Source organism: Globicephala melas, chromosome 3 (assembly GCF_963455315.2).
Source record: "Globicephala melas chromosome 3, mGloMel1.2, whole genome shotgun sequence".
Classification (NCBI taxonomy): domain Eukaryota; kingdom Metazoa; phylum Chordata; class Mammalia; order Artiodactyla; family Delphinidae; genus Globicephala; species Globicephala melas.
In genome coordinates this window covers 23,560,975-23,587,263 of record NC_083316.1, presented here as the reverse complement: position 1 = coordinate 23,587,263, position 26,289 = coordinate 23,560,975, and the positions used below count along the sequence as shown (strand labels likewise).

General features: G+C 35.1%; 1 pseudogene; it reads right to left on the bottom strand.

The window, feature by feature from the left end:
* Positions 1–323: 323 nt before the first annotated feature.
* LOC115849228 (ectonucleoside triphosphate diphosphohydrolase 6 pseudogene) lies at positions 324–26,289 on the bottom strand (annotated as a pseudogene).

The window sequence follows — 26,289 nt, the reverse complement described above, 5'->3', positions numbered from 1 at the left end:
CAAATCTGATCTCTTTTTCTATGTGATTGTTTCTTTGTCTTTGAAGTATAATTGAACTACAATACCACGTTAGGTCCTGTTACACAACATACTGACTTGATATTTCTATACATTTCAAAATGATCACCACGATAAGTCTAATCACCATGAAAGTCTATATTTTGCCACTCCCAATCCCTCCTTCCTTGGGGTACACATAACTCTATTCATAGAGACAGTTCTGTCAGTTAACTGCAAACCAAACCAACCAAGGATTTGAATAAAACAGACATCTGGAATATTTCACATGTACACACCCAAGGAAGAGATAAACATGTTAAATTCTAAAGTTCACAGGAGGCTACCCCAGGATCCGTCTGTCCTGGCTTGCCAAATGTTTTATGTTTTTGTTTTTGGTTTGTTTTCTTGCGTTTGCTTTTAACTGGCTCACACTGAGAGCAGCCAGGCTGGTCTATAGAACCTCCCACCCAATTCTTCCCCAGAGAAGGTGGAGAACTGCCCCACCTAGAGGAAACCAGGAAAGTAGCAGGGAGAGCAATAAAGGACTCCTGCACCATGGGGATGCCCCATCACATCAGGGAGAACACTGGAGACAGAGAGGGCAGTGTGGAAGTTGTCCACCCAGTGAGACATGGTGGGAGCTGAGCTTCACTGGTCTAAACATGACCTTTGCCCCAGTCTGGTCCACTGCTCACTTAATGTCAACAGGTATACAGAGGTAAGAAAGCCTGGGCCTGTATTTTGTTCCTACCTCCAGAACTTCTCCCAACCCTTTGGTCTCCATGTCACATGCGATAAAGCCTCGCTCCACAGTGAGGCTGTAGTGCTGCACAGATGAAGCTAATGCTCAACCCAAGAGCCATCACACAGAGAACTCTGCAAATCCCTTGGGTAGGTCTCCCCTCTCCCCCCACTGAGGTTAGAAGGGACAAGGGTGGCAGGCCACCCCGTGAGCCCTCTTAACACCTCAACAGTCAAATCAAGCATAAAATCACATTAGTGGCTGTCTAGCCAGCTGACAGACTAGGATAGGGTGGGGGTTTCACAAAAGTGTACTGTTCTTTTCTGTTTATTTTGAAGAGTTAAAGTGAAGGGAAATGGTCAAAACCATTTCCCTGTGCTTCGAAATCCATCTTAAGGATTATAATAGGCAGATAGAGCCAAATTGTGCTGTAAACCTTCAAGGATGGGTGTATCAAGGCACATTCCTGTAGTCCTCTCTTATGCAAAGTATGTTTCTTTTTTTGACTGTTTTTTCAGCTTTACTGAGGTATGACTGACAAATAAAATAATAATACATTTAAAGTGCACAAGGTGCTTTGATATATGTATACATTGTGAAAAGATTCCCACAATCGAGTTAATTAACACATTCATTACTTAACATATTAGCCTTTCTTTCTTTTTTTTTTTTGGTGAGAATACTTAAGTTCTACTTTCAACAAACTTCAATTATACAATATAGTTTTATCAACTATAGTTACCATGCTATACATTAGATCCTCAGAATTTACCTTAAAAATGCTTCTCATATGGAGACTATCACCACTTTTGTGAGGAAGGTCCCAACGTAAACCTGAGTGCTGACTGGGAGGTAGGGGAGAAGAAGGCAGGTGGGGGACTTCCCTGGTGGACCAGTGATTAAGACTCCGTGCTTCCATTGCAGGGAGCATGGATTCAATCGCTGGTCAGGGAACTAAGATCCCACATGCTGCAAGGTGCAGCCAAAAAAGCAAATAAATAAATAAATAAATAGCCTCCTGAGGCTGCTGCTTTAAAAAAAAAAAAGGCAGCAGGTTGGCAGTAGGAAGTGCTGAGGAGCACAGCCGCCAAGAGGCTTGACTCTTCTGTCAGGTCAGTGAGTCCACGTAATGAAAAATGGCTCTCAGAGCACAGCTAGTCTCAACATTGTCAGTTTTCTGAATCAGCTTCAGCACTTTGTTCCCCGGAAACCTGAATTCTTGCAGCAGCAAACTGACAAAGGTGAGACAAGTGCATACATATGAAAGGGTTGTTCTGTGGGTGGTTTTCCATTGTCCAACACACATACTTGGCTGCAATCTCAAAAGTCTCCACCCATAACACTGCCTCCTTTCTCTGTCCATGAGGACAAAATTTGCTGCAAAGTCATGATGCTAAAAAAAATGCATAAAAATTCAAATTCTTCACTTCTTCCATTTTGTGCACTTTATTCTAAAGGATTTCTGCCACTCTGCTGGCACACAGTTCACGGAGGCCAAATGCCTTCTGTGCCAATATGCTATATATTATTTCAACATGGTCCCACTCTTCTTGGAACCTGGGACACAGACAAGGGCTGACCAACTCCTTTGCATCTTTAGCAGCTTTTCTCTCCTATTCAAAGGTACTTTATCAGTTCATTTTGCTGTTGTTTGCAAAGTCTTTTCATAGGATTTAGTGGTAGCAAAGGCACTTCCAGATTTCTTTACATAAATGGTTGTTCAAGTCTCTGGTTCTTCCCATGAATCCTGTATGCCCTCCTTTGTCCCATCCATGGATGCAGGTGTCATTCCACCAAAGCAGGTAGGTGAAAACTGCTTCTAGTTCTTCTGCCATCTCCCCTAGAAACACTTAAATTTATTATTACTACTATTATTTTTTAACATTTTTATTGGAGTATAATTGCTTTACAATGGTGTGTTAGCTCCTGCTTTATAACAAAGTGAATCAGCTATACATAAACATATATCCCCATATCTCCTCCCTCTTGTGTCTCCTTCTCTCCCACCCTCCCCATACCACCCCTTGAGGTGGTCACAAAGTACTGAGCTGAGCTGATCTCCCTGTGCTATGTGGCTGCTTCCCACTAGCTATCTATTTTACATTTGGTAGTGTATATATGGCAGTGCCACTCTCTCACTTCATCCTAGCTTACCCTTCTTCCCTCCCCGTGTCCTCAAGTCCATTCTCTACGTCTGCGTCTTTATTCCTGTCCTGACCCTAGCTTTTTAAGAATCTTTTTTTTTTTTTTAGATTCCATATATATGTGTTAGCATACTGTATTTGTTTTTCTCTTTCTGACTTACTTCTTCACTCTGTATGACAGTCTTACTTCACTGTATGACAGACTCTAGGTCCATCCACCTCACTACAAATAACTCAATTTCATTTCTTTTTATGGCTGAGTAATATTCCATAGTATATATGTGCCACATCTTCTTTATCCATTCATCTGTCGATGGACACTTAGGTTGCTTCCATGTCCTGGCTATTGCAAATAGAGCTGCAATGAATATTGTGGTACATGACTCTTTTTTAACTATGGTTTTCTCAGGGTATATGCCCAGTAGTGGGATTGCTGGGTCATATGGTAGTTCTAATTTTAGTTTTTTAAGTTACCTCTATACTGTTCTCCATAGTGGTTGTATCAATATACATTCCCACCAACAGTGCAAGAGTGTTCCCTTTTCTCCACACCCTCTCCGGCATTTACTGTTTGTAGATTTTTTGATGATGGTCATTCTGACTGGTATGAGGTGATACCTCATTGAAGTTTTGATTTCCATTTCTCTAATGATTAGTGATGTTGAGTATCCTTTCATGTGTTTGTTGGCAATCTGTATATCTTCTTTGGAGAAATGTCTATTTAGGTCTTCTGCCCATTTTTGGATTGGGTTTTTGTTTTTATGATATTGAGCTGCATGAGCTGCTTGTAAATTTCGGAGGTTAATCCTTTGTCAGTTGCTTCATTTGCAAATATTTTCTCCCATTCTGAGGGTTGTCTTTTGGTCTTGTTTATGGTTTCCTTTGCTGTGCAAAAGCTTTGAAGTTTCATTAGGTCCCATTTGTTGATTTTTGTTTTTATTTCCATTTCTCTAGGAGGTGGGTCAAAAAGGATCTTGCTGTGATTTATGTCATAGAGTGTTCTGCCTATGTTTTCCTCTAAGAGTTTTATAGTGTCTGGCTTTACATTTAGGTCTTTAATCCATTTTGAGTTTATTTTTGTGTATGGTGTAAGGGAGTATTCTAATACGATTCTTTTACATGTAGCTGTCCAGTTTTCCCAGCAACACTTATTGAAGAGACTGTCTTTTCTCCATTGTATATTCTTGCATCCATTATCAAAAATAAGATGACCATAGGTGCGTGGGTTTCTCTCTGGGTTTTCTATCCTGTTCCATTGATCTGTATTTCTGTTTTTGTGCCAGTACCATACTGTCTTGATTACTGTAGCTTTGTAGTATAGTCTGAAGTCAGGGAGCCTGATTCCTCCAGTCCGTTTTTCTTTCTCAAGATTGCTTTGGCTATTCAGTGTCTTTTGTGTTTCCATACAAATTGTGAAATGTTTTGTTCTAGTTCTGTAATTTTATTATTATTATTTTTAAATAACTTCTGTCAGTTATTTCAAGATTTCAAAAGGAAGAAACAAGGGGAGCACCCAACAACCTGAAGCTAGAGTATTCTTTACTTCTGTTCTTAAACAGTTTTCAAGGGTCTCCTTTTTTATATTGAGGTATAATTGACATATAACATTATTTTAGTTTCAGTCATAAAACTGATTAAATATTTGTATATATTGTGAAGTGATTACCACAGTAAATCTAATTAATGTCATCACCATACATAATTACAGATTCTTTTCTTGTGGTGAAAACTTTTAAGATCTACTCTTAGCAACTTTCAAATATGCAATACAGTATTATTAACTATAGTCACCAGGCAGTACATTACAATCCCATGACATACTTATTTTATAACTGGAAGATTGTGCCTTTTGAGCCCCTTCACCCATTTACCCACTCCTTACCCCTGAATCTGGAGACCATCCATCTGTTCTCTATACCTATGGGCTCGTGGGGTTTTTTTTTTTTTTTTTTTTTAATTCCATGCATAAATGAGATTACATTTGTCCTTCTCTGTCTGACTTATTTCACTTAGCATAATGCCCTCAAAGTCCATCCATGTCGTTGCAGATGTCAAGATTTCCTTCCTTTCTATGGGTGAATACTGTTCATATATAAATATCTCACAATTTCCTTACCTATTTATCCATCAATGGATACTTAGGTTATTTCCATATCCAATAATACTGCAATGAACATTGTGGTGCATATATCTTTTTGAGTTAGTGTTTTCATTTTATTTGGATAAATAATCAAAAATGAAATTTCTGGCTTATATAGTAGTTCTACTTCTTGTTTTTTGAGGAACCTTCACACTAATTAATTGGATTGTTTGTATTTTTGCTATTGAATTATGTGAGTTCTTTACATGTTTTAAATATTAAACCTTTATCAGATACATGATTTGCAAATATTTTCTCCCATTCAGTAGATTGCTTTTTCATTTTGTTGATGGTTTCCTTTGCTGTACAGAAGCTTTTTAGTTTCATGTAGTCCCATTTGTTTATTTTTGCTTTTGTTGCCTTTGCTTTTGGTGTTAAATCCAAGAAATCATCATCAATATTGATATCAAGAAGGTTACCACCTATATTTACTTCTAGGAGTTTTACACTTCCAGGTATTATGAAGATCACAATTTTAAATGAAGCAAATTAAATTAATTTTAAATTAAAGATAAATTGCTACAAAAACACTTAGGCTTCAACACTTGTAAATATTAGAACCTGATATACACATTTTTGTCTATGATGTTAATATAATTGTAATATTTAAACACTACACATAAACTCGTATTATACTATATTTGAATATCCTTAAATATCTCACAATATTTTATTGGTATAGTTTTAAATTGAAAGTAAAATCATATATTTAAATACTTTGCTCTGATTACTCCAACTAATCAGAGTTAGGCCAGAATTTCTAGGTTAACGGAGTGGTCCTCCAGAAGACTGCCCTCATTGCAGACTAGCCACAAGTTTTGGGGTCCCCAGGCCACCCTCACTTCTGACCAGCTTGTTATAAATTTGAGGGTTCTCAACACTGCTTCAGATTTGATAATTTACCAGAATAACCCAAAGAACTCAGAAAGAGCTATGCTTATGATTACAGTTTGATTATAGCAAATAGGTACAAATCAGAACCAGCCAAAGAGAGAGACACATAGAGCAAACTCTAGGAGGATTCCAAGCACAAATCCTCTGTTGCCCTCTCCCTGTGGAATCAGGAAGCATCAACCTCCCAGTATATGTATGATACTACACAGAGAGAGTTGCTAACCAAGAAAGGTCACCCAAGTTTTAGTATCTAAAAGTTTTGGTTGAGGTTTCATTCTTTCTTTCTTCTGGCCATGCCATGCAGCTTGGGATCTTAGTTCCCAGACCAGGGACTGAATATGGGCCCTCAACAATGAATGCATGGAGTCCTAACCACTGGACAACCAGGGAATTCCTGGGGTTTCATTCTATAAGGATGCTTGGTTGGATCATTGGTCATGTTATTGAACTCAATTTCCAGCTTCACTCATCTCTCCAGAGGGCTGGTTTATATCATGTTGCTTTTACTTTTTTTAATGTACTTTAATTTTGAAATAGCTTTTAAAATATATTTAACTATTTTATTTTATTTTATTTATTTTATTTTATGGCTGTACCACGTGGCATGTGGGATCTTACTTCCTTGACCAGGGATCGAACCTGCACACTCTACATTGGAAGCATGGAGTCTTAACCACTAGACCTCCAGGAAAATCTGGATATCATGTTGCTTTAAATGCTAATCCTCACATGGTTGGTCCATGGCCAGCCTCTATCCTGAGTCATCTCTTTCACACAAATTATCTAGGGGCCCACCCTAAGCCACCTCAGTATAAACCATCAAGTGTAGTCAGAACCCACCATGAATAACAATGACACTTCTGTCGTTAAGGAAGATCCAAGAGTTTAGAGGTGACTTCCCAGGAACTGGGGAAAAAGGCCAACAAAATTCATTATTAGACAAATGCTTAATCATAATCAAAAATGAGTTAAAGAGTATTTCTGTAGTGCAGGCAAGTTTCTTCTATAAAATCTGAGAAACAAAATCGGTGTTCTCAGATAGTAAGCTATCTAAACATTACAGAAGAGTTGGTCCTAATGTTCTCTGTTGGCAAAGCAAGAATTGACGTCTGGAAATATTTTCAGATATATTTTAGCATATGGGACAAGAAGAAAAAATAGGATAGCTTCCCCCAGAGTTCCATATCATAGCAGGTATCTGAAACAGTGATGGTTTGAAATGTATTCTTAACCATTAATTAAGACTATGTTGCCTGTTGGTAGAAGAGATGTACTCAGGAATGACCACATAGGCCAGCAAATTCCAGAGAATGATTTCTACCTATGTCTACAGAACAAAATAGGAATAAAATCACTCCTTAGATACTTGAGGAGCTTACATGAATGTATAAGGTTGTATTATCTGTAACCCAGATGCAAACAAATTATGTTCAGATACTGTGCAAACCAAGTATTTTGTTACTGTGTAACAAAGTGTTTTAAAATGCATTCCCTGAGTCCCTCCCATCAGGAAACTTGCACAAGAATCTTAGATAGAATCATCCACCAGAGGGCAGACAGCAGAAGAAAGAAGAAATACAATTCTGCAGCCTGTGGAACAGAAACCACATTCACAGAAAGAGACAAGATGAAAAGGTAGAGTGCTATGTATCAGATGAAGGAACAAGATAAAACCAAAGAAAAACAACTAAATGAAGTGGACATAGGCAACCTTCCAGAAAAAGAATTCAGAATAGTGATAGTGAAGATGATCCAGGACCTCAGACAAAGAATAGAGGCAAAGATCGAGAAGATGCAAGAAATGTTTAACAAAGACCTAGACGAAATAAAGAAAAAACAAAAGAGATGAACAATACAATAACTGAAATGAAAATACACTAGAAGGAATCAATAGCAGAAGAGCTGATGCAGAAGAATGGATAAGTGACCTTGAAGACAGAATGGTGGAATTCACTGCCACAGAACAGAATAAAGAAAAAGAAGGAAAAGAAATGAAGACAGCCTAAGAGACCTCTGGGACAACATTAAATGCAACAACATTTGCATTATAGGGGTCCCAGAGGAGAAGAGAGAGAGGAAGGACCTGAGAAAATATTTGAAGAGATTATAGTAGAAAAATTCCCTAACATGGGAAAGGAAATAGCCACCCAAGTCCAGGAAGCACAGCGATTCCTATACAGGAAAAACTCAAGGAGAAACACGCCGTAACACATAGTAATCAAATTGGAAAAAATTAAAGACAAAGAAAAATTATTGAAAGCAGCAAGGGAAAAACAACAAATAACATACAAGGGAACTCCCATAAGGTTAACAGTTGATTTACGAGCAGAAACTCTACAAGCCAGAAGGGAGTGGTATGATATATTTAAAGTGATGAAAGGGAAGAATCTACAGCCAAGATTACTCTACCTGGCAAGGATCTCATTCAGATTCAATGGAGAAATCAAAAGCTTCACAGACAAGCAAAAGCTAAGAGAATTCAGCACCAGCAAACCAGCTCTATAACAAATGTAAAGGAACTTCTCTAAGTGGGAAACACAAGAGAAGAAAAGGACCTACAAAAGCAAACCCAAAACAATTAAGAAAATGTGATAGGAACGTACATATAGATAATTACCTTAAACGTGAATGGATTAAATGCCTTAACCAAAAGATACAGGTTCGCTGAATGGATACAAAAACAAGAACCATATATATGCTGTCTACAAGATACCCACTTCAGACTTAGGGACACATACAGACTGAAAGTGAGGGGATGGAAAAAGATATTCCATGCAAATGGAAATCAAAAGAAAGCTGGAGTAGCAATTCTCATATCGGGCAAAATAGACTTTAAAATAAAGAATAGTACAAGACACAAAGAAGAACACTACATAATGATCATGGGATGAATCCAGGAAGAAGATATAACAATTATAAATATATATGCACCCAACATAGGAGCACCTCAATACATAAGGCTTATGTTAACAGCTATAAAAGAGGAAATCAACAGTAACACAATAATAGTGGGGGAGTTTAACACCTCACTTACACCAATGGACAGATCATCCAAACATAAAATTAATAAGGAAACACAAGTCTTAAATGACACAATAGACCAGATAGATTTAACTGATATTTATAGGACACTCTATCCGAAAACAACAGATTACACTTTCCTCTCAAGTGCACATGGAACATTCTCCAGGATAGATCACTTCTTGGGTCACAAATCAAACCTCAGTAAATTTAAGAAAATTGAAATCATATCCAGCATCTCTTCTGATCACAACACTATGAGATTAGAAAGCAATTACAGGGAAAAAAATATAAAAAGCACAAACACATGGAGGCTAAACAATATATTACTAAATAACCAAGAGATCACTGAAGAAAACAAAGAGGAAATAAAAAAATACCTACAGACAAACGACAATGAAAACATGATGATTCAAAATCTATGGGATGCAGCAAAAGCAGTTCCAAGAGGGAACTTTATAGCAATACAACCCTACCTCAAGAAACAACAAAAATCTCAAATAAACAATCTAACCTTACACCTAACGGAACTAGAGAAAGAAGAAAAAACAAAATCCAAAGTTAATAGAAGGAAAGAAATCATGAAAATCAGAGCAGAAATAAATTAAATAGAAACAAACAAAACAAAAGCAAAGATCAATAAAACTAAAAGCTGGTTCTTTGAGAAGATAAACAAAATTGGTAAACCATTAGCCAGACTCCTCAAGAAAAAGAGGGAGAGGACTCAAATCAATAAAATTAGAAATGAAAAAGGAGAAGTTACAACAGACACCACAGAAATACAAAGCAACCTAAGAGAGTACTACAAGCAACTCTATGCCAATAAAATGGACAAGCTGGAAGAAAAGGACAAATTCTTAGAAAGGTATAACCTTCCAAGACTGAACAAGGAAGAAATGCAAAATATGAACAGACCAATCACAAGTAATGAAATTGAAACTGTGATTAAAAATCTTCCCACAAACAAAAGACCAGAACCAGATGGCTTCACAGGTGAATTCTATCAAACATTCAGAGAAGAGTTAACACCCATCCTTGTCAAACTCTTCCATAAATTGCAGATGAAGGAACACTCCCAAACTCATTCTATGAGTCCACCATCACCCTGAAACCAAAACCATACAAAGATACTACCAAAAAAAAAGAGAAAATTACAGACCAATATCACTGATGAATATACATGAAAAAATCCTCAACAAAATACCAGCAAACAGAATCAAACAACACATTAAAAGGATCATACACCATGTTCAAGTGGGATTTATTTCAGGGATGCAAGGATCTTCAATATATGCAAATCAATCAATGGGATACATCATATTAACAAATTAAAGAAGAAAAATCATATGATCATCTCAATACATGCAGAAAAAGCTTTTGACAAAATTCAACACCCATTTATGATAAAAACCCTGCAGAAAGTAGGCATTGAGGGAAGTTTCCTCAACATAATAAAGGCCATATATGACAAACCCACAGCAAACATCATTCTCGATGGTGAAAAACTGAAACCATTTCCTCTAAGATCAGGAACAAGACAAGGATGTCCACTCCTGCCACTATTATTCAACATAGTTTTGGGAGTCCTAGCAACAGCAATCAGAGAAGGAAAAGAAATAAAAGGAATACAAATTGGAAAAGAAGTAAAACTGTCACTGTTTGCAGATGATGTGATACTATACATAGAGAATCTTAAAGATGCCACCAGAAAACTACTAGAGGTAATCAATGAATTTGGTAAAGTTGCAGGATACAAAATTAATGCACAGAAATCTCTTGCATTCCTATGCACTAATGATGAAAAATCTGGAGAAGAAATTAAAGAAACACTCCTATTTACCATTACAACAAAAAGAATAAAATACTTAGGAATAAACCTACCTAGGGAGACAAAAGACCTGTATACAGAAAACTATAAGACACTGATGAAAGAAATTAAAGATGATACAAACAGATGGAGAGATACACCATGTTCTTGGGTTGGAAGAATCAACATTGTGAAAATGACTATACTACCCAAAACAATGTACAGATTCAATGCAATCCCTAGCAAATTACCAATGGCAGTTTTTACAGAACTAGAACAAAAAATCTTAAAATTTGTATGGAGACACAAAAGACCCCAAATAGCCAAAGCAGTCTTGAGGGAAAAAAATGGAGCTGGAGGAATCAGACTCCCTGTCTTTAGACTATACTACAAAGCTACAGTAATCAAGACAATATGGTACTGGTACAAAAACAGAAATATAGATCAATGGAACAGGATAGAAAGCCCAGAGATTAACCCATGCACCAATAGTCAACTAATCTATGACAAAGGAGGCAAGGATATACAATGGGGAAAAGACAGTCTCTTCAATAAGTGGTGCTGGGAAAACTGGACAGCTACATGGAAAAGAATGAAATTAGAACACTCCCTAACGCCATACACAATAAACTCAAAATGGATTAGAGACCTAAATGTAAGACTGGACACTATAAAACTCTTAGAGGAAAAGTTAGGAAGAACACTCTTTGACATAAATCACAGCAAGATCTTTTTTGATCCACTCCTAGAGAAATGGAAATAAAAACAAAAATAAACAAATAGGACCTAATGAAACTTAAAAGCTCTTGCACAGCAAAGGAAACTATAAACAAGATGAAAAGACATCCCTCAGAAAGAGAGAAAATATTTTCAAACGAATCAATGGACAAAGGATTAATCTCCAAAATATATAAATAGATCATGCAGCTCAATATTAAAAAAACAAACAACCCTATCCAAAAATGGGCAGAAGACCTAAATAGACATTTTTCCAAAGAAGACATACAGATGACCAAGAAGCACATGAAAAGCTGCTCAACATCACTAATTATTAGAGAAATGCAAATCAAAACTACAATGAGGTATTACCTCACAGCAGTTAGAATGGGCATCATCAGAAAATCTACAAACAACAAATGCCGGAGAGGGTGTGGAGAAAAGGGGCCCCTCGTGCACCTCTGGTGGGAATGTAAATTGATACAGCCACCCTGGAGAACAGTATGGAGGTTCCTTAGAAAACTAAAAATAGAATTACCATATGACCCAGCAATCCCACTACTGGGCACATACCCAGAGAAAATCATAATTCAAAAGGACACATGCACCCAATGTTCTTTGCAGCACTATTTACAATAGCCAGGACATGGAAGCAACCTAAATGCCTATTGAGAGACGAAAGGATAAAGAAGATGTGGCACATATATACAATGGAATATTACTCAGACATAAAAGGAATGAAATTAGGTCATTTGTAGAGACATAGATGGATCTAGAGACTGTCATACAGAGTGAAGTAAGTCAGAAAGCGAAAAACAAATATCATATATTAACACATATATGTTGAACCTAGAAAAATGGTACAGATGAACCGGTTTGCAGGGCAGAAATTGAGACACAGATGTAGAGAACAAACGTATGGACACCAAGGGGGGAAAGTGGCTGGGGGTGGGCTGGTGTGAAGAATTGGGAGATTTGGATTGACATGTATACCCTAATATATATAAAGTAGATAACTAATAAGAACCTGCTGTATAAAAAAATAAATAAAAATAAACTATAAAAAAAATAAAATGCATTCCCTGAAGGTGGCCTGCCTGGGTGCAAATACTTATTCAGCTGTGTGCCTCGGGGAATGTCAATTAAATTACCTTGTTGATATTAATAATACTCTCTCAGAAAACTCTAAAATTTATCTGAATTCAGCTGAAGTTAAGCAATATCTGACTCACTTCAAATATTTAATAAATGGGAACTAAATAGTAATAGTAGTGATAGTACTGATGTCACTGGCAAAGCTCATTAACAATTACTGGGAATAAAAATTAAAGTGGGTAATAAAATAATGTCTAACTTTTCCTTTTCCTTTGTGCTTAGTCTAGTCTCATGTGCTCATAGGCTGTCGTGTGCAGAGGCCTTGGCCCCGGCACCTCAGACCAGAGTTCCCAGTGCGAAAAGGCTGCGTCGACACCTCAGCTCCCTACGGTGGGCAGAAGCACTGTCCACGACACTCAGCTCAAGATGGTGGAGGCGGGCTGTGTGCAGAGTCGCTGCACCAGGCACTGCTCTCTGGAGCCTGAGCAGCACAGCTGTGTCCACCAGGCAGGAACTCTGTCCACTTCCCTTCCCTATGACAGAGCCCTAGAACGCAGCCCCGCCCGTCACCTGAGGGGACAGTGTCAACTCTAGAGTGAGAGCTCGCATGTCTCCATGCTCTGATGGAAGAATAAAGCTTTCCTAAAACTTTCCTTTGCTTCTGAATCCAACTCAGTCTCGTTCTATTGACACAAGCAACACTGGGCAGAAGGACCCTTGTCAGGGACCAACTCGGGAGGGTTGATAACAGTAGTAGTAGTAACACTGGTCTCAGAACATTTAGCATATTTCCTTCCATCTGAAATATAAATTATTTTTACTCAAAATTAGAAAATCTAAAAATATGCCTTTTAAAACAAACACAGTCTTAATTAGAAGACTTTAAAAATTATGTTTGTGAAGAATATAGCTTCAGCTTATGCCCTTGGTGAGTAATTTTTGATAGTTCAGAAATTGTCCTATAGAGAGCAATGAGAAAGGAGACAGAGCTCATGCCTGATGGTGAGGTTGAGAAAGGGATATTCCTTTTTCGTCTCTTTGCATTGCTTGAGTGTCTCTATGACTGCTCATCTAATGTAGTTAAGAGACTACTTCTAGGTACTGAATAAAGGCAATCACTTGTTTGTTCCTGGCTGCTACTGAATTTGTAAGGGTTTTGTTTTGATAAATATCCATTTGTCCCACTTTGAAATGCCATCTCCATATCAGTGCCCAGAGTAGAGTTCCTTCCATTCCCTAGTTGTCTAAGGCCAGTCTTTCTGACTATATATCCAGTTTGTTAACTACTGTCTAAGAAGCTGTATAAATCTATACTTTACCATTGTCGTTGTTATATAGTTTTTCTGATGAAATAAAAGTAGGACTTTTTTTTTCGTGGTATGCGGGCCTCTCACTGTTGTGGCGTCTCCCGTTGTGGAGCACAGGCTCCGGACGCGCAGGCTCAGCGGCCATGGCTCACGGGCCCAGCCGCTCCGCGGAATGTGGGATCTTCCCGGACCGGGGCACGAACCTGTGTCCCCTGCATCGGCAGGCGGACTCTCAACCCCTGCGCCACCAGGGAAGACCCAAAAGTACGACTTTTAATTCTGCTAAATTAGAGGATATATATTTTCCTTCTTCAGTGAAATGCAGCTGTCAGGTCACAATGCAGCTGTCTTCCAGATTAAATGTTGGTTCTCCACCCTGAGCCATGATGCTAGTTGGGAGTCTCTAGTAACTGATTGTAGGGAGAGCTATTTAACCCCTTTTAAGTATGAGGGTAGGTAACTTCTAAGAGCGATTTAATGTAGAGCCCAAAGATATTTCATCTACCTGTTCACATATATGATCAGTACCACAAGTGGTCACCGCTGATGTATATTCTTAAAGCATTACAGGGGAATAAATAATTCTAAAGTTTCCTTATAGCATACCTAACTAAAACAGCATAAAGGAGCCAATTTGGATAACATCCTTTCCCTCAGTATTTGAGGAGGGAAAGTGTACTACATTTAGATATCACATATTTCAAACAACATATTCTGGTAGAGCTTTGGCAGCATCACTGCTCATCTTAGTACACTCCTATCCTTAGAAAACTAATCTATTAGGTTGGTACAATATGTGGAATTAAAAAGGTTGCCATATTCAAATAAACATATATTTAAAAGGTAAAAAAAGACTTTATAGTTTATCTGGTCTAATCTGATTTTCAATAAAAAACCATTATAAATTTCATAATAAATATTAACACATATTACATTTAATAAAAATAGACATTATAAAGACTAACAAATTCCTCTGAATTAACATATTTACAACTGTATTAAATAAACGATAAGATTTATAAATCTGACTTTCTCAACACTCAAGCTCAAGAACATCCTTATCCTTATGCTCATACTGGTAGTAGTCAATGATTTTTTTCTCTATTTACAGAATGCCCTCCACTCATCAATTTTATGTGCTAATGAAAAAAGAATAGATCACTTAACATGAGTAATACTTTAAACATTCTGTTGTATTTGGTTTGGGAAAGCAATATTATATTTTTCATATCATTTTAGTTTAGGCCTCATTATCTTGTTTACTCTCAATCAGATACAGTTTCTAACCATTTCTGACCAGTTTTTCTAACCACACTATATCCACTAGTTTTAATAAACTAGTTTTGCACCATTTTAAGTGAACAGGTAAAACAGTTTTTCATTTGTATTAACAAACATTATTGACAAAACTTCACAAATTTCTATATGGGCTACCATTAATACAACTTTTCTACTAAATTCAATGTAAATATCTTTTATTTTCTTTATGTTTTCAAAGCTAAAGCTAATAACTGTACATGCCAATGTTTATGAAAAAATATTACAATCTATTACAATGTTACTGGAGACCATTTCATGTCTCAGGAAGATATTTCTGCCTACTGATTACTGAGACAAGTTGGTACTGTATTTGTGAAGACAACTTTATAACATTAAAATGAGAATAAGTTTGAGTTTCTGGATGTATCAATATTATCAATGGCCAATTTTCTACTTTTGTGTAATAAAAAACTTATCTGGTATCTCCAACATTTGAGATATTAACATAAACACATTTAAAAATACATTGAAATTACCCAAATGAATAAAATTCTTTGTGTATGCTCATCCATATCAATCCTTTAACTATTTTCAAATGGTGACTCTGTCATGAACATGAATAAAAATTAGTCCATGAAACCATTCATGCATTCTAGAATTATTGTAGTTATACAATATCACATTATATTAAAATTGTTTTTTATAAATAAGTGACATACATTAAGCCTGGCTTGCATCAAAAGTCAACATTTTTCAGTATTTCATTATATGATAAATGTGGTAACTAATATGGGAAACATGCCCAAATATGGGCACTTGAGTAGTTCATTGTGGCAGCTGCTGGCTTGACAAAATCATTATGTCTTATACTAATATTTTTTTTCCTGTATCTAACTTGCTATAACTAAACTTCATTAACACTTTAGGAAATATGAGCCTTTCTCCATCTGGCACATGGTTTTTTACAACGCGTTTGCTGTAATTTAGAAAATCTGTAAACAGCTGGCAAAAAATATATTTTTATTAAGATCTTCAGCACCATATTTGAAAGATCTGTAGCTTTGCATACATTTCTGCAACTCAGAATATTTTCTTTCAACTCTATAATCTCCACAATCTCTTTAAATTTTAAGAGACTAAGTGGCTTGGTCTCTAATTATGAACCTGTATGTAAATCTATCATATTTAAAGTTTATATGTGGATAATTCAACTGATATTTGGCCTTAAAATTATTAAAAGCATGAGACTCCCTTTTGACTGTTTGTTTATTTTAACAACAAAGATTTCAGACAGTGCAAGATCATTGAATGAATATTTTGTATGTTTCTGTTTTTAGGCTTCCTTTTTATGTATAGTACATACCATATGTGTTTTTTCTATTGTTAAAAATTAGCTCATATCCATAGTCATCTTATATCTTTCTGATTTCCTCACACCTTTCATATTAAACAGTAATATCAGTAATTTATAAAGATTTAAGGATGTCACTAGAAAGTACAAGTAGTAGAATATGTATATTTTATATAAACATAAATGATCTCATAAGCACATGACTGACAAAAGTTAGGAAAAATTATAATAAGGTATTCAAGAAGAGCTGGTAGTAATAATTTTAAACTAAATAAATAAAATTGAGTCTTGTTTATATTAAAATAGGTGGCTAAGTATCCAAAAAACAACTAAAAGGCAGCAGTTAGGAGTATTTAAACAATTTATCAAAATATTCCTAAAATCATTAAAGAGATAAGATATCTAAATGAAGGTGGGAACCCAGTAGCAGAGACAATTTTGTTCTGGCTACATTTCTACAAAAATGATGAACTTGACAAGCTTTGGTTCTCCAGGACTCAATGTACACCAAGGGATGAGGACACAGTCTCAACACCTGCTAAAGTTGAATTCAAGACCATTTTTTTTTATAAAACTACAATTCCACAGGGTTATAATTTCTGTGAAAGTAAGAATCAAGTCTAATTTTCATCTTAAGATTGAAATAAAAGTTGCTCATTGTAGAGCAGGAGGTCTGTGGAGTGAAGATTTCCCTGAAAAGTTGTAATCAGAAGCAAATCCTAACATGGATCTGAAAACAAAGATCACATCACATTTTTAGTCCAAAAGACAGTTCTCCTAAATGTTTACTATAAATAAAGACACATCATCTTTGGAGTAGTTCTCCTTAATAATTTCATAAATTATTTTAAGAGACAGTGAGCAAATCATGATCTAACAAGACCAAATGGATGAACAGATATCCTATGTTTAAAGATTAGAAGACCTAAAAGTGAAAAGATGTCAATTATCTCCAAATTGGGCTATAGATTCAAGAATATATAAATTAAAATGCCATTAAATTTTTTTTCCTTTGTTGATGTTACCTAACAAAGTTTTTCTAAAACGTATTTGGAAAACAAACAGTCAAGAATAGTCAAGGTACTATTAAAGAAAATTCACAGAGTTGGTGGATTTTTCTTCACCACAGGGTTTATTGCAAAGCTACGGTAATTAAGACAGAATTACATCAGTGAAACAACAGGAAAATATATAAATGGAACAGAAAAGAGAGCTCAGAAATAGATCCATATTATATAAACACAATATTTGAGATTGAATTGCAGATCAGTGAACAAAGGATAGATGTTTAAAATAAATGGTGCTAGGTGATTGGTTATCTAACTAAAAGAGGTTGGATTATAGTCATTAAGGACGCAAACCTGGAGCCAGATGTATACATCCAAATCTCAGAAATGCACCTACCAGGTTTGTAATCTTGAGCAGTTAATGTCTAGGTGTCTCAGTTTCCTCCTCTGTAAAGCAGGGACACTAATTATATGCTTCCTTCGGAGGGTTCTTGTGGAGATTAATTAAATTAATATATGTAATGTATTAAGATAACTGACAACTAGCAAACGTAACATGTATGGGTTATTATCCATGATTATTATAATTACCTTCAGCATTATTAAATAATCACCATCATGATGTGGGAAAACAAATTTGTAATCCTACCTTGTGACATACATAAAATAATTTCCAGGTAGACTAAAGACTAGAATGAGAAAGGCAAATTAAAGACATTTTATTTCTATGTTTAAGGGAGTTAGGTGGTTTTGTTGGACATAGAGATGGAAGCTATTTTTATTGTGTTGTCTGAGAGTTGAAAAAAGGTTTAATATTTCCCAACCAGTTTTCATGTTCAACAATGTTATCACTGAATTGGCAGATAATTATTTTAATGTATATTTATGTTTCAGTAAATTCTACAAATTCCTAAAAATCTACCCTATTCCTTCTTCTAGGCTTACCTAAATAACTATCATCTTTCATAGAGAAAATGCTGCTTTCTATTCTACATGAAAACTTTCTAGCTCATCCAAAATCAGAGTTATGTCTTTTATATATTCAGTACTGTTCACAGCACTCATTTAGCACTCATCACTTTCTCCACTTTGAATCTGTCCAGTGGCTAAATATTCTGAGTTTAGAGTAAGACATATCTAAGTTTGAGAACAAATTCTAGCACTTATTAATTGAAGGTCTGGATAAATGACAACATTTCTAAACCTCAGTTTTCATATTTGTAATATAGGAACAATAATATTTGACCTATGAGATTTGATAGGCTTTAATATAAACAATATGCCTATCATAGCAGGTCTGATTACTTTGTCATTTTCAATTTTACTGTAAACATATCAGCAGAAAATGTTGTGCTATATTATTTATATATATTTATATATTTTTATTAATATATATTTACATATTATTTAATTAATTTAATTTAATTTATTAAATTTATTATTAAATTTAATTTAAATAAATAAATTTATTTAAATTTAATTAAATAAATTATTAAATTTATAATAAATTTATTTATTAAATAAAATTTATTCATTAATTTAATTAATTTAATTTAATTTATTTAATTTAAATAAATATTTAATGTATTTAATTTATATTAATATATATTAATATATTATTTATATTCCCCTGAGTGCTACTCAAAATATCTTGTACAAAGAATTATTTAATAAGTGTTTACTGTTTGTTATGGGAGCTGGCTGCATAAGTTTAAAGTTCAATCTCTCCATACTACTGTATGGTGTCTTTTGAAAGCCCTGAGCACCAAATATATTCTTCTTCTTCTATTTTTATGCATTTTGTTCTACACAAAGACGTCCACTTCTACAGTTATTGAGGAAGGAGTCTTTTTCATTCTACTGTTCTCATATAATTATAAAACAAATTTGAAGGAGAAAGAATCAAGGGAGTAATAGAATTTTGCTCTTGTGTGTGAAAATTTTACTACCAATGGTCCTGGGTACTCTAGAGTGTTTTCATTAAATGTCATTACCTTACCTTATCTAAATAACACCTCTTTTTCTAATTGTTATTATATTATTTGACTTTCTAAACTCCTAATGTGCTTGAAACACTTTAGTCTTTCAAAAAACAAAACAAAACAAAAAACACTCCAGAAGAGCTGCTTTTCAAAATTAGTTTCCAGCTGATCACTGAGACTCCAGAGCATGTTTAATTGTACAAGAGACACTAAAAAAGTCACCAATCACCACCTTGTTAATGCAGAATGCTTTCTCTCTCCCTCTCTGTCACTCTGTCTCTTTCTCTGTTTGTCTTTCTCTCTGGGGAGGTGGAGCATAATTTTATTTGTATTGTGCCATAAGTGGGGGAGAGATACAATCTTTATTTGCCATTATCTGATAAGCAATATATTCAGGTTATCTGGACAAGCTGTTATGCACAGATCTTTCTGGTAATTTATATAATTGCTTTTTTTTCTCCTGAACTTACCCAGTATCTTTTAAGAGGCAATGTGGCTTTGCGTAGAGTGAATATTTATTTTCATGGAATCCATTTTAAATGTTAAGGTAGAGCCAGTCAATTCCACATAGACTTACTGAACAGCAGAATTAGAAGAGCTCTTTGTATGTACTCCTTGAGACTTTAAACTTCACCACTGAGGAGTTGCTATCCGGTCTCTGTTTCAAAACATCTAAACATAGAAATAGCTACTTCTTAATGAGGTTCATGCATCTTTGGTCTGTATATAACTTCAGGAAATGTTCTTTTATACTAAACCCAAAGTTTTCTTCTTAAAATTTCCACCCAAAGAAGTTTATCCTTAATTTTGAAGTCACATAAAATAAGCCTTATACTTTTTTCTTCATTAGAGACTGTTAAAGAACATAAATTGGGGGGCAACAATTTTCTCACAACAAAAATCATTTGTACTCTCCTAGGCACTTTGTACAAATTTGAGCATTCAGTTTTCACAAAAGTTATTTTTGGGTTGGTATTTTTTGTGTGTGTGTGTTACGCGGGCCTCTCACTGTTGTGGCCTCTCCCGTTGCGGAGCACAGGCTCCGGACACGCAGGCTCAGTGGCCATGGCTCACGGGCCTAGCAGCTCCGCAGCATGTGGGATCTTCCCGGACCGGGGCACGAACCCGTGTCCCCTGCATCGGCAGGCGGACTCTCAACCACTGCGCCACCAGGGAAACCCCACCTCTTTCTTAGTATCCCAGTTTGTATCCATTAGGCATCCTCTGATTTTCTTTATTTTTCATAAATTCTTTTTGTTTGTTTGTTTTTATTTTTAAATAACTTTGCTGAGAAGGAAAAAAGAAGGAAGGGAGGAAGGAAGAAAAGAAAAAGAGAAAAGAAGGAAAAAGAGTAGAAAGAAAATGTATTCAGATGCAACCTCTAATCTTGTGTTCTACACTGAAGAAAAAGGTCTCCCTTGTCACTATCTGTAATCTTTTTTGTAATTATAATTTGGAACTTTAAGTCTCCAAGTTTGTAATAAAATATTTTTGATGCACTCATGCCTCCTGGCTTCTAAGTGTGTAATTATCTATAATATGCTTCGAAGTATGGTGTGAGAAAAGAAAATAGTTATATTCCTAAAATTGTCATCCATGAAGCTAAGTATCAGAACATGGCAGAAAATACATTTTTAAATTCTATAGTCATTAAAAACTAACATAAGATAGTTTTAAGTCATTTTATTCTATAAGTTGAAATAAAATTATAATCCTATTTAATACTATTATACTTTATACTGTCTTTCCAATGCTATTTGATATTATATTAACACATTTGGATCACAGATACAGACATATTGCTTGTACTGCTAAACACTGATTCTCACATTTCAACAGCTCTTACTCTTATCACTTTGTTCAGATAATTTTACATACTTAGGTAATATATCAATGTTTATTGCCCAGTAATAACTGAGAAATATTGACTAGAATAAACCTTAACATTTTACCTGTATTAACTCATTTAATCCTCATAAAAAACCTTATGTGACTGTATACTACTATTCTTCCCCTTTTAGAGGAAGATGCTGGAGCCACAGAGAAGTTTCATGAAATGACCAAAGTTACAAAGTTTGGTAATGGCAGAACCTGGGTTGGAATCCAAGCAATTTGGCTCTAAAGTCCATGTTCTTAATCACCATCTCTAATGTAAGTCTTCATTATTTTAAATATCCCTAATTCTTATAAATCCAGGTTATATTAATTTGTCTTAGAACTCATGGCTTACAACACAGTGTATCATGATTGTTGAATTATATAAAATAGCACCCAATTAGCGAATGGCTACACCATTGTCACACACATGTACAAACACAAGCAAACTCACACACACACAGAATTATTCCTAGAAAATATCTTTGAGGTCCAGTCCACGCGCAGATTTCTTAACTTTAGGAAGCAAATGCTGGGATGACAGATGGCTCAGCAGTGAGTGTTATACACAGACTTGAGGGTAAGTGTATGATTATGTCACTTACCATCATTTTCTGATTCCTTCACAGGAATCCCTGGTAACAGTATTTTCAAAATCACTTATTCTACAATTTGTTACTTACTAGACTCAAGGTATTCTGTTTTCCCCGACAGATTATGATGTGAACACCTGCATCAGCAATATACCCTGGAAAATTCTTTGTAATGCAGAATCTTAGGACTCAACCCAGATCTGCCAAATCAAAATCTTTTACCAAGATTCCAGGTGACTCATATGCACATTGAAGTTTAATAAGCATTGCATTAAAGTATCCAATAGGTTTTGCCTTCTAGTAGCTTACGATCTTTGCTGCACAATATGGTACTGACATGTGGCATTTACGTTTAAGTGTAAATTATTTAAAATGAAATAACATTACAAATTCAGTTCTTCAGTAACACTAACCACGAATTCAGTTCTTCAGTAACACTAACCACATTTCAAGTGTTCAGTAATTACTCATGTGGCTAGTGAATACCATATTGGAATTATTGGATATATATTGGGTAATACTATATTGAAAAGTGTCCATTTAGAGAATTTCCATCATTGCTGAAAGTTCTATTGAAGGCATTTCTCTGTATCCAGAATAGACTATATTTGTTGTTGTTATTGGTCAAGAAGTAAATATTTTAGGCTTTGTGGTCTATGTACAGTCTCTGTTGCATGATCTTTTCTTTTTAAAAAACAACTCTTAAAAAAAAAAGTAAAAGCAAAAAAAAAAAAGTAAAAGCAATTCTTAGCCCATGGTAATGTGAAAATAGACCACGTGCTAGGTTTGACCTGTAGACCATAGTTTGTAGATCCATGCTCAATATGACAACTTAGGAGATAAATGTGTAGATAAGAATATTTAGAGGAAGATGTGCAAAGTACTGTGTGTTGACTCAAAAAGACCAGAAGTCAAAAGTAAAACACACAAAGCTTCTAGATTTCATTCTCATTTAAGGCATCCCTTGATTTTAATCTGATTTCTTTTCCTATTAAAAGATTTTAAGGAAGGACAAAGGTGGTCCAACAAATATCCTGAATTCTACCCAGTGCTAGAGCAGCCCTGCAATCAAGCACAGCTACACTAAGAAGGGACTGACTGAACAGCACTCTAAATTGACAAAAAGTTGATACCTGTAACTATAACAGAATAGCATTGCAAGAAACAATAATGACGAAATCAAATTAGTCAAAACAACATTAGTCCACTTTATCTATGACACCTCTTTCTCACAAGAACCTCAGGATCCTATAAAGCTTTACAGTTGCTTCTGTGAGAGTCTTGAAATATTTCAGTTGCACTTTGAACAAAAAGCAAGCTAATCAACACCCCTTATTTACTACCTTTGTGGATGAAAATTCTGTTTTCTTCTGTAATCATAGCCGTGAGCCCTCAAAAACCACTTCACAGTGAACACTTCTTGAGAGTCCACTATTATAATGTTTCCCAGGGAATGAGATAGGATGTCTCAGCATAACTTATGTTTTCTTACACTTTATATAAGCCCTAATCTGACCTCAAACTATCAGAAAATTAAAGGAAAAAATTATCCAGTGGCAGACACTGGACTGTAATCAGAATTCCTCTTTTTGAAACAGAAGAGTTACTGAATCTAGTTCTTAAGGTCTAGTCTAATTTTCCCTTTGAATGAGTTTCCTTCTAGGAGGGGTCACTCCTCCTCTACAAAAAGACTTCTATTGAGCCTATATGTTCTATTTTCAAAGTTCCCAGACATGTCTGGACTCTAGCACTGATAATAGCACATAACACATAAGTAGAGAAGGAATCAAAATAATTTAAAATTTTTTGATTTTTTTGGTAACTCCCCAAAGGAAAAGTATAGTAACTTTTTAAAGGTATTTCTAATTACTAAGTTAAATACAGTTGAACCTTGAACAACATGGATTTGAACTACTTGAGTCCACTTATAAGCACATTTGTTTTTCACTAAATACTTACTACAGCACGACACTCCCCAGTTGGTTGAATCTGAAGATAAGGGTATGGAGGGCCCACTGTAATGTTATAAGCAGATTTTCAAATTCAAGGAGGGCTGGCACCCCCAACCCCAGCATTGTTCAAGGGTCAACTGTATTATATTATTTTATGATAAATATCAAATACATTAAAGGTCAAATTGTAAAGCCATAAAAACATTTCATTTTACCTTTGTTGACAATCATTTATAATAGTAAAAAAAAAAGTATACCTTAATGATAAAATTTATTTTTCTACTTTATTTGGGTTAAACATCTCTTCTGGTTTGTGACACAAACTATTCCCTGTATTTAAACTTAGACATTACTTCTACTTGTGAACAGTCCTTTATTTATATAGGAAAAAACTCTTCTATCTGAACCTCATTAAATTATTTGTCTGATTATGTAAATTATAAACATTTTAATAATGGAGTTACTTGAAATACATAATGCTACTGATAGCTAATTATATTGTAAATTGCATTATAGCATGTTTGCTATTTCAATTTTATTCCTCAGCCGGGAGGTATAAAATTTGTAGTTAAGTATTCAGAGTATAATTACTTTAATAAATGTGCCATACCTTGCATATATTTTCAATCTCCTATTTATTAAAAGAATTGTAACTATGCTCCAACAACAATGAAAAACTTGATTCTCCCATATCAAAAGATAATTGAATTTTAAAACTATAGCATTTAAATAGTAGAGTGTTAAGAGCCTTGAAAGCATACTGATATACTTACTGACAACACAGGTGTAAGTTAACTAAACTCTATTTTCACATTGTATGTAGTTTACTCTAAAACTTCATTAAGTAATTTCTTATCAAAAAGATAAGCTAAAGAATATGGGAAACAATACTATATAAATATATATAGTAGCTCTTCAGGCAGAGAATTTGAAAAAGAATTAGATTATTCATGAAGATGACTATAGATATCAACCACTCAGGGCAAAGAAGGAAGCAGGGTGAAAACCTCTATTTTACACATTCACTGTTATTATCAAGGACATCATGCCTTGGCAATAAAAGAGATCTGTTGTTCCTAGGAGACCCTCATCAACTGACGCAGCACTCACACTGTACAACTCAGGTCAGTAGAAAATGTTCAACAAGTTGATAACGCAGCTAAAAATGCCCAGAACTTAGATAGAAAAAATATTGTATACTACACTCTATTTGAGGATTGATTTTGTTTTTCCTGTGTTGCAACAACTCTTCTAGAGGACGGCCTATTAGCTGTATGTTATGCAAGTACAAAATTGGGAAACAAATTTTGCTAAAGCCTTGCTACAGAATCTTGTGATCTCAAAGTGGTGAAGTAGTCTATGTGAACTTCAGTGTATAGTGTGCAGAAAAGATACATGCACCCCAGTGTTCATAGCAGCACTATTTACAGTAGTCAAAACATGAAAGCAACCTATGTGTCCATCAAGAGATGAATGGATAAAGAAGATGCGGTATATGTATACAATGAAATATTACTCAGCCATAAAAAAAGAATAAAATAATGCCATTTGCAGCAATGTGGATGGACCTAGAGATTAGCATACTGAGTAAAGTAAATCAGACAGTAGAAGACAAATATCATATGATATAACTCATATGTGGAATCAAAAAACACGATGCAAATAAACTTATTTACAAAACAGAAACAGACTCACAGACTTAGAAAACTAACTTATGGTTACCAAAGGGGAAAGGTGGAGGGGAGGGATTAATTAGGAGTTTGGGATTAACGTATACACACTACCATATATAAAATAGATAATAAACAAGGACCTACTGTATAGTGCAGGGAACTCTACTCAATACTTTGTAATAACCTATACGGGAAAAGGATATGCGAAAGAAGAGATATATGTATATGCATAGCTAAATCACTTTGCTGTACACCTGAAACTAACACAACATTATAAATCAACTATGCTCCATATAAAAAAAAAAATAAAAATAAATAAGTTAATTAACTTTAAAAAAGAAGAGTTAACATTTCAGGCCCAAGACTCGATCCTAAGAAAGGGCTTACTTGTCAAGCTGCCTCTTGGCTAGTGGTTGGGAACCTGGTGGAATTACTTTCCTACATTAGTATACAACTTTCCTCAATGATAAAACTAGCTTACTGTGCTAAAACTGTAGTTAATCCTGCACATCTACTTTCATTCTAGGAGTCTGGAATTTTCGTATGTGCCTAGTAGGGTGTCATAAATTGTCTAACTCCAAATTTTGGTGTTTGACTGCAGATATTAAATTTTAAGCCTTGTCCTTCCTTCTTACGCTTCTAGCTCACATCTGGGCAAGCTAATAAGAAAGCAGGGGACTTGCTCCCTTCTTTGGTGCTGACAAGAGATTCAAACTGTGTGACCTTCAT